This window comes from Chelonia mydas, chromosome 26, assembly GCF_015237465.2.
Source record: "Chelonia mydas isolate rCheMyd1 chromosome 26, rCheMyd1.pri.v2, whole genome shotgun sequence".
Taxonomy (NCBI): domain Eukaryota; kingdom Metazoa; phylum Chordata; order Testudines; family Cheloniidae; genus Chelonia; species Chelonia mydas.
The window spans coordinates 1,643,469-1,653,056 of record NC_057859.1 but is presented as its reverse complement, the minus strand read 5'-3'; positions in this window follow the sequence as shown (position 1 = coordinate 1,653,056).

Sequence of the window (9,588 nt, the reverse complement as noted above, 5' to 3'; positions counted from 1 at the left end):
CCGTTTCTGGCTCCAGAATGAGCTCTGGCACTGTTTAAGCCTGAAATCCACAGAGTGCATGAAAGACTGAAATCTGACGTCATTTCCTTCCAGTTCTCTTTCTCTCTTTGAAGGCACCAGCCAGAGCACGTCTCCCTGCTCTCCAGCTTGAAATGATCATTCTCCCCAAAAGTGGCACATTTTGCTCTCAGAGTAATTTCTGCTGGCTGGAAAGATTACGTGACTCACATGGGCCATCTCTGCTTCTAGCCAAACAAATACACCTAGATCCATCACCAGGTTCAGCTCTGGGGGTGCCAGCACTCAGCACCTGATGTATGCTCTGACTTGAAACCCGCTCTTCTGTTACATAGAATTTCCTTTCAGGCTCTGATGAATCAGGCAGAGAGTTGAACAGGAGTCCAAGCTGAAGTGTAAGGAGAGCTTTCACAGCCCCTGAGAGAGCCCTTTCCCCTGGCTCCAGACTCATAAAGGTGCCTCAGGAAATACCATCCTCCCTTTGGCATGCAATATACAGCATGTACCTTCTTAATGTCCTCTGTTATAGATACTGTTGACTGTCCTACTAAGGCTTTGTCCACCTCCACTCCCCTGCAAATTCAAACTGAACATGAGGGGAGATGAGATTTACACAGAATCTTCCTCCCCTCCTTCAGCTCCCTGCTGACTGTAGAGGGAAAGCCATTTCACTCAGCTCATAATTAAACTGTGGAACTCAGTGCCACATGATGTAGTTGAAGCCAAAAACTTAGTAAAATTCAAAGAAGGAGTGTATACTTATGTGGATAACAAGAATAGCCCAAGTTATCTGAGTTAATGCTAAAAAGAGAGAAAATCCCCTGCTTCAGGGTTTGAGCCAATCTCTAACTACTAGGGGGTCAAGTTGAGACCATCAAGGAGGAAGAATTATCTCAAATCTGTCTACTCGTGGGGGGTTTCCACTTTCCCCTGGAGCATCTGGTGCCAACCACTGTCAGACCATGATCACTGGGCTAGATGGACCTTGGGTCTGATGCTGTCTGACAAGTCCTACGTTCCTATCTTCCCCACTATGGTGGTCCTTGGCCAGGTTTCCTGCCTGCTGCTGTGCAGGAAATGGACTCTAATGTGGGCATTTGGCTCAAGTGAGCAAAACACCCAGCAACATGTAGAGTTTGGGTTCTGCGAGACATGCTGCACCGGAAACATTCGTGACTCAGGCTGCTCAGCGAGGGACATCTGCATTTCAGCCTTCTCCCACCACTCTCCATGGCAACTCGCATTAGCCCGGAATGAGTTTCTCCACTCCAAACCCAAAAAGGGCAGGCAGATTATCCCTTGGCAAGTAACTCCATACTGCTATTGAATCAAACATGCTCTGGGACTACAATCGTATTTTCAGTGTAAACGTGACTCAACACAGGTTAACACAGCGAACATGAGGCCAGTTTGCCTTCGACGTGGTCTGGGAACTGCAAAAGAAAACAGCCCGCGTTGCCAAGACCGGCGTGTAAACCTCTGGGGAAAAGGAACACAAAGGCCTAACCCAGCTCCTGCTTCTGTGGGGATGATCCTGTGGGGCTTTGAGCATCCTCCTCTCTCCCTGAGGCACAAAGCACCCTGAGGACTCATGTCCCCCAGAGCTGCCATTAAAGTAACACAGTGATTCCCCAGATCTACCTGTTGAGAGTCTGAGTGGCTGCATTCAGTGAATTAGCCAGACGCTTGATTTAATTTGCCGAGATGCAGTGAGCAGGAGGGCGGGGGCCGTGCAGCTCTCAGAGCCCCCAGAGGAAAGGTAAGTAAATAGCCCCCACGGAGGGAGGAGGGGGCCCTGCTGGGAATCAGCAACCTATTCTTTTCTTCTTGGCTTTCAACAATATTAAAATATGAATCACAAAATACATTAGCCCAGAAACATTTAACCATAGGAGACCAAGCAATCCGCATGCCTGGCCATTAGCCGGGAAGGGAGTTAACCCTTTGAGACCAATCCTGCCGCAGCACGGGATGGGCCAGCTCTTCAATGGAAGGTGCTCTATGACAGACCCTTCTCTGAGGGCTTGGCTGCACACAGACTTTAGTTAAACCGGTGAAAACCCCGGTGTGGTCCTATTTATATCCATTTAAAAGTAGGTTTCAGAGTAGCAGCGTGTTAGTCTTTATCCGCAAAAAGAACAGGAGGACTTGTGGCACCTTAGAGACTAACCAATTTATTGGAGCATAAGCTTTCGTGAGCTACAGCTCACTTCATCGGATGCAACGGTTTATAGTGGCTTAGCTTGTCCTGCTAAACTGCTATAAATGTAAATAGGTTCATACTGATGCCAGAATGTCCACACGCAATTGTGCCACTGTCACAAAGTTGATTTAAAATCACACTGTTGGTTAAACCAGTGCAAATTTGTTTACTACCTGGGTCCGAATCTCTGGGTGCATTTTGTGTCTGACTAGTGTCATCCGTCAATTTAGATTTCAGCTCCTGGGGCAGACCCTCAGTGGGTGCAAACTGACATATCTCAGTTGAAGTCACTAGAGCGATGACAATTTGCACCAGCTGAGGATCTGGCCCCTGGACAGAGGTACCTTGCCTTATACTCTGTCAGCTCTTTGTCATCCGCTTTCCACACATGCTTGTTCCAGTAAAACCCTGTGGCACAAACATTTGCAGAAGACGAGCACCCGGGAAAACACAGGGATTAACCCAAGAGGATGCACTGACAGCCCAGATGGGGGGGAGAGAATATTGGCTAAAGAACTCTGAGAACACTGAAAGCTGTAACAGTCTATGTACGGATAAAACCAAAGTGGAGAAGGACAGGAAGGGATGTTAGCAAGGGATGAGAGGGGATAGCCAGGCAAGATAACAGCCTGCAAGGAGAGAGGAGAAGGAGTCAAACCGGGAACAAACCCTGAGAGCATTGCAAGATCAAAATAAAAATGTCATCCATGATGGAAGGGAACACTCAATAGGCTGAGAGCCTGCGGGGTAATGAGAGCACAGGCAACAGAGATTGGGGAGGGGGGGGGGGTTTGCTTCTTCTTGGTGTGTCCTCTGCACCCTGCAGGATGTTCCAGGTGGTGTCTGCCCTGGAATAGCTTGGCTAACCCAGACCACAGGCTGCCTGGGTTTGAGTCTAGTGATGGTTTATTGTGTTTAAACTCCAAAGAAGATGAGTTCTAATGTCTCAATCTTGGAACAGGCTCTCCTTTCTTTTGCCCTGACTCATTTCCTCCCCCTTCCCCTCCCCCCCCCCCCCCCGGTGTTTTTTTTTCTTGTGGGGCTGGAGTCCTTAGAACTTGTGCCCTTGATTGATTTGTATGGAATTCTGCAGGCTGGGTGTTAACGAGTGTTTGCATAAGTTATCACCTCGCCATCTCTCACACCCAGAGGGGCTGGGAGCTCAGGAAAACTTGGAGCTCAAAGTATGGCCTGTTCTTCCAACACACCAGAAAAAACACATCTCCCCTAACTGGTGAAGTGACGGGGTTAGCAGGTTTGGCTGCTCATAAATCAGGAATTACCATAACAATCACCCCATATGGTACACTGTTCCATGCTCCCAGAGAGCAGCCCCGAGGAGAAAAAGTCTGAATCGCTCAACTAAAGCCACCTTCTTGACCCAAAAAAGGGGCTTCTTCTACTTCTTTTCCTGGACTGTAAGCTCCTGGGGACAGAGACTGGGTCTTCATATGGCCCTGATCCTGGCTGGTGCCTCCGGGCGCTACCGCAGCATCAACGTCAAACAATAGCAGTCATGGTTCGGAGGCTTCCTTAGTGACGTGACTTTCTGAATGGGGCATCCACGGTTCGCATCCTCTCCTCCATATCATTCAGAGGGCAGTGGAAGGGAATAAGAAGGCATCTGGAGTAAATTTGGCTTCATTTCATTCGTATTAAAAAAAAAAAAAAAAAAAATCTTCCTTAACTACTGTGAAGCATTTGAATTGCGACAGGAAACCTGAGCCAGACAAGCATGAAAGAGCCCTGTCAAAACAATGTCAAACTCCCCTGCCAAAGCACTCTTAAAATTATTCTGTAGGGCATCACCCTACATTGTCAGGGCATCAGAACGGCCATACTGGGTCTGACCAATGGTCCATCTAGCCCAGTAACCTGTCTTCCGACAGTGGCCAATGCTGGGTGCTTCAAAGGGAATGAACAGAACAGGGCATCGTCAAGTGATCCATCCCCTGTCGTCCACTTCCAGCTTCTGGTAGTGAGAGGCTAGGGGCATTCAGAGCATAGGGTTGCATCCCCAACCATCTGGACTCATAGCCATTGATGAACCTATGCTTTATGAACTTATCTAATTCTTTTTTGAACCCAGTTATATTTTTGGCCTTCACAACATCCCCTGGCAATGAGTTCCACAGATTGACTCTGTGTGGTGTGAAGAAGTACTTCCTTTTGTTGGTTTTAAACCTGCTGCCTATTAATTTCATTGGGTGACCCCCTGGTTCTTGTGGTAAGTGAACAAGCTGACAGTAATCCCCTTTTCTGTCTATAGACGGTACAATTTTATGAACCATATATCATTAATCCGGGTTTCTCTAGTCAAAGAACCATGCACTAAAAATCCCTTCCCTATTCTTAGGGCATGATGGTGTCCTGAATCATTGAGTGCCTGTCAACATGTACTGAGGAACCCGTTCTCCAGAGCACGTCATCTTGTGTTTGGAGCTCCTTGTGCCTCCCCAGCACCCTATATTTCTGGAGTAGGGTAGCCTGTGTCTCATAGGGACATCCTGGGTCTCGGAGTCCAGTCCCCTGCTACCACAGACAACCCCATCATTTAATCCCATTTGTAAACTTATCTCTAGAGCACCTTGTGTGTTCAGAGCTCCCTGTGGCTTGAGTGCACCCATATTTATAGACATGCTTCTTGCTTCCTTTGTCCCTGTCTCACGCAGAGATGGAATGCAGAATGCACCCCAGGCTTATCCCAGGGGTGATCCGTGGGCTCCCACTGCTCCACCTCCCTCTCCCACCTCATGGGAAGCATCTCCCGGAAGAGCACAAAGAACTAGGTGGCTAACCTGCCGTGGCTATTCTTTCTGTCCTTCTCCCCCTTGGGGAGCCTTTCACTACCTCCGCTGCTGACAGTGCATCCGGATCGCTCCTGGACTCCGCGTGCAGCCAAGTGACCATTTAACATATAGAAGTTGTATTCTATGACTGTCTCTGCTGGACCATTAAATGGGCCCTCTCACTCTCCCTTCCAAAGCCTCATGACAAGAGCAACCCCAGTCACAAGCTGGCTGTTTATTCTGGGAGAAAAGCTTTTCCAACCGGGATGCATTTGGATCCCTTCCCTTTCCAGACCTTTTAGGATGTCCATGGAACAGCCAAGCCCTATGTGAGTGATGGTCCAACCTTGCAGAGTCACGGACCAGCAACCAGCTGAGTGCTGAGATGTGGCTGGGCCTTACATTCCATGCACACTGCAACCCAGCCATTGTGACCGGATACAGAACACGCAAACTGTATCATCATGCTGAGGCCGAGGAAGACAAACAAAGATCCCAGCCTCCTGGCAGTCACCATTCCTCTGGCTCATCTGATGAAGCAGAATCCCAAAACGCAGGAATGTGCTTTTGATGGTCCTCAGCCCTTCATGATCTGCCATCTTTCCTCTGGTTTGTTTGTTTGTTTTTAACCACCATGTACCAAGCCAGCCCACAAACACACTGTTTTACAGAGGGGTGAACTCTGAGTTTCCTGTTGAGGAAGCCATGAGAACATCGTAAATCCTCCTGAAAATGATTTTATTTTTTTTTTCTTCATGGTCACATCTTGATGGCTTTGGGCTTTGGATCAGTCTCTTGGCTCACTGCCTGCAGCATGCTGATGCCATATGTTAGAGTGAAATAACAAGGGTAGTCCAGTCTCATGTTCTGGACATAAGCTGATGGCACACCTCAAGAGTCAGGAAGGAACTGAATTTCATAACTGGCAAAGAAGTGTGTTTTAAAAGCAGGTGAGGTTTGCTTTCCCCTGAAGCATCAGCATCGTTCTGGAAGTAGGATTTTAGTTTTCATGGGCTCTGGCTCTGATCTGGTTGGGCAATTCTTCTGTAAATAACACTGGGGACCAATGAGGTTAGCCCTATGCAGATGCAAAAGGGGTAGAGAGGGCACCGTGTGACTGGGGAGGTCAGCGCCTGACTATGGCTCGCACCAGTGGTGACATAGCAGCTTGCTGGACATGGGAGACAGAGTGTTACACCTTTTCCCAGGGTGACAGAGCTGCCCCTACAGCATCTGCTTCCAGGACTCCCCAGGACTCTACCCCCCAGTTGGTCCTTTTTCTTTACAACAATCCTTACTTTTGTCTGGTGTATTCAATCATTTGGAAGCCATTAGACTCTATGCAAAAGGCCTGACTTTGGTTAAACAATACACAAAGTCACGCCACTGCACCCCACCTGATATCCCCTCTGTATCCCAGACCCCAAGGGATGACTGTCAACAAGAGAAATGCAGACCATGGCTGGCTGCTCTAAGGCAACCCCTGGAAGGTGTAAATGATCTTCTGAGTGAGGGAACCGGAAGCCTTCCGGTGGGCTGCACAAAAGGCTGGTTCACCATCACTTGCAATCACTTTGAAACGCAAGGTAAATTAAAACCCAGGCCCCGCTTCCCCGCTGAGAAGGGGTTTCAGGGCTTAGTCTGTTATCATCACCAGAGGAGACTCAGTCCAGAGTCCAGTGGCCAATCTAGTTAAGAGGCATGCAGGGTGCTACACACAATGGCTCATCGGAGGAGCTCCATCATCCCACATGCAGGAGGGGCCTGCTTGGGCCCTGGGTAATTGGGAGCTCGCTTTCACAATGCTGACTCCACTCAGACACCAATGTGGTGTTACCCCTTTGGACCAGAGCAGCCCCTCACAGTTTGGGGCCCTGCGGGCGTTCCACCTGGGAGAAGAAATTGACAATGGAGTCTGGGGTTTTCTTTGATGTAATCTTGTTTATTTACAAGGAATTTATGAAGTCCTGTTGCTCTGAGCACAGTAGGAATCAAACAGCAGGAAGCAATTCCTTTGTTGGCTGTTCCAAGCCTGCCTCTCCAGCCAACACTTGTACCCAAAAAGATTTTTTCCCTTAGCTTTATCTCAGGATCACATCATTTGCTTCCAGGCTGCATCTGCTTGGCTTTCCGTTCTGCGCTTCTGTCCCTGCATTTCTCTGCTTGTGTCTCTCTCTCAGCCCTCTAGTCAAACAATACCCAGTGGAACCTTCTGCCACAGGACACTATTTTCTGAGTGGGTTTGTGTACTCATTCTTAGGTGAAAGCTTGTGGTTAATTTACCTTAAATGAAGGTGGTGATGAAGCTTATAACAATATTTAGAGATTGGCAGATACGTGAGGGGACCGCATCAAACAAAGGGCACTGAAAGCTGAAAAAATGGTACCAGGCTTTGTCTCCCTGCCAGTGGATAAATGCAGTCTAGTGAGTGGGTAGAGGGGGCCGGGAGTCCTGGCCTGTGCTCAACTCTGCTCACTGTGTAGTTGTTTGGAGCCAAATTTTCCGAAGTGCCCACTCCTTCTGGGCGCCTTAGCTTATAGGTGTCCAACCTGAAACATATGGAGCCGGATTTGCAGAGCTGCTGGGCAACTCCTCCCCAGGGCCATCAGCCAGAATTCGGAGTGTGCAAAACTTCTAGAAATCAGGCCACAGCATCTCAAGTTAGATGCCCACAAACTCAGGCACCCCAAATCTGGCCTTACCATCTAGGCCTCCAGTGCCCTGTGAAGTGGGGATTGCACCGATTCTTACCCAGCTCACCTGGGGGCTCATGATGTTGAAAGCACATTGGGCTCCTTCGGGTGCTGTAGAAGTGCAAAGCATCACAATTGTTATTACTCCTTAGTATAATACCAGTCAAGGGTAACAAAATGGCTTTTATTTGCAAAGAACAGTGAAGGAGCCCTGAGGGAATGCAGGGCAAGCAAGGCCTATCAACACCTGTGATCAATGGGTGTCCATCTCACAGCAGGAGGGGGCTTACAGGTCTGCACTTAGAAAAGGCCACGCTAGCAATTGTTCAAAGCGCTGCCCCTCTCGCAGCTAATGTGAGTGACAGCTTTTAAGTGCTGGGTTTGCCAAATGAAAATGATTCATGGGGATCTGCTGGGTGGAGCTGAGGGTCCTTGTTCCTTGCACTTTGTATAGACATGCAGGTGCAATCAGAGAGGTCATTTTTCAACTTTCTCCGCCAGCCTCTACCTTCATACTGATCTATTGGGCTAAAAAATCCATAGCACAAAGGCTGCCTTAGCTTGCCCTGCCCGGAGCAAGAAGCAAGTGCCATTTTCCCCTCGGCATTTCCACCGTACTTTACAGCCACCCTGGCTTCTGACACACTTCTCATGGTAGAGAGGTTTCAGAGTAGCAGCCATGTTAGTCTGTATTCGCAAAAAGAAAAGGAGGACTTGATAAGAATTCTCCATCATTATTACCCAGATGAGCTGTGGAAAGCCCCTAAGCGTGCCTTGCCTCTGCAGCGAGGTGGTGTGGAACAAAGGGCTGTTGACGGGGAAAGGGCTGTTGGTTTAGAGAAAGCCAAGTGGCAGTGTGGCAGAGATCCTTTGGGATGCAGCAAACTTCAATCAGACAAACACAAGTGGGCTACCTGCCCCTCTGCTCCAGCCACCCTGTTGGCCGGGCCCCTTTTCTCTTTCCCCATACCTGTTCCAGCCCAGGCACATAAACAAGATCGCTGCCCAAGTCGGATTGAAAATTCCCAGGACTCGGCTCTCTTGGACCGCAGCATGAGGCCACAGCAGAGTGACTGCAATAATCTGAAACGGCTTCTCCTCACTCAGTTCCTACATAAGAAAGGGCACCATTTACCCTGAGGCATGAATTTAAACTGATTTACAGGACACCTTCAAGGCAGCCAGGCATGTAACCTGCAGCTTGGGTAGACGTATCCACCCTAACTTTAAACTAGCTCCTTCAAAGCAGCAAGGCGCAAGTCCCCTGAGCACACACTGTCCTCACTGCTCCTGTGAGCGAGCTAGCTCTACTAAAGCTAATGCAGGTGCATCTACACAAACTGCAGATTGCGCACGCCCACACCCCATTGCAGCTCAGTCACAGCCATCGTTAAACTGGTGGAAAGCCCTGTGTGTGTGGACGCTGAGTCTGGTATGAAAGCCACTTGTTTTAGTTGAGCTGAGGTCAGCTTGGAATGGGTTTAAGCAAAACCAAAGCAAGCTGCTCCCACATGGAAACCAGAGTGTTTACACTAGCATTTGTCCTGGTTTAATATGGACATAAAAGCAGTCAGATAAGGCCCATGATCAGTGCGCAGGCTGGCTATGTAGCAGGCAGGATCTGCAGAGCTCGCAGTGTGAGATGGATGGTTTATGACTGGGGCTGGTGTTTTGTTTTTGTTTTGTTTTGTTTTCTTGCTTGTAAATTCAAAAAGTTTCAAAAGTACATGAAACACATTTTTCACTTATAAATTAAAGAGAAATACACGTTCTGCTCAATCCCAGGAAGTGTGATATCAATCAGCCTTGCACCGCTGCTGCCTGCCTGCCTCGGCAATGAATACTGGGTGACGGGTTCCTCCGCCAAGATGAATGGAATGAGGG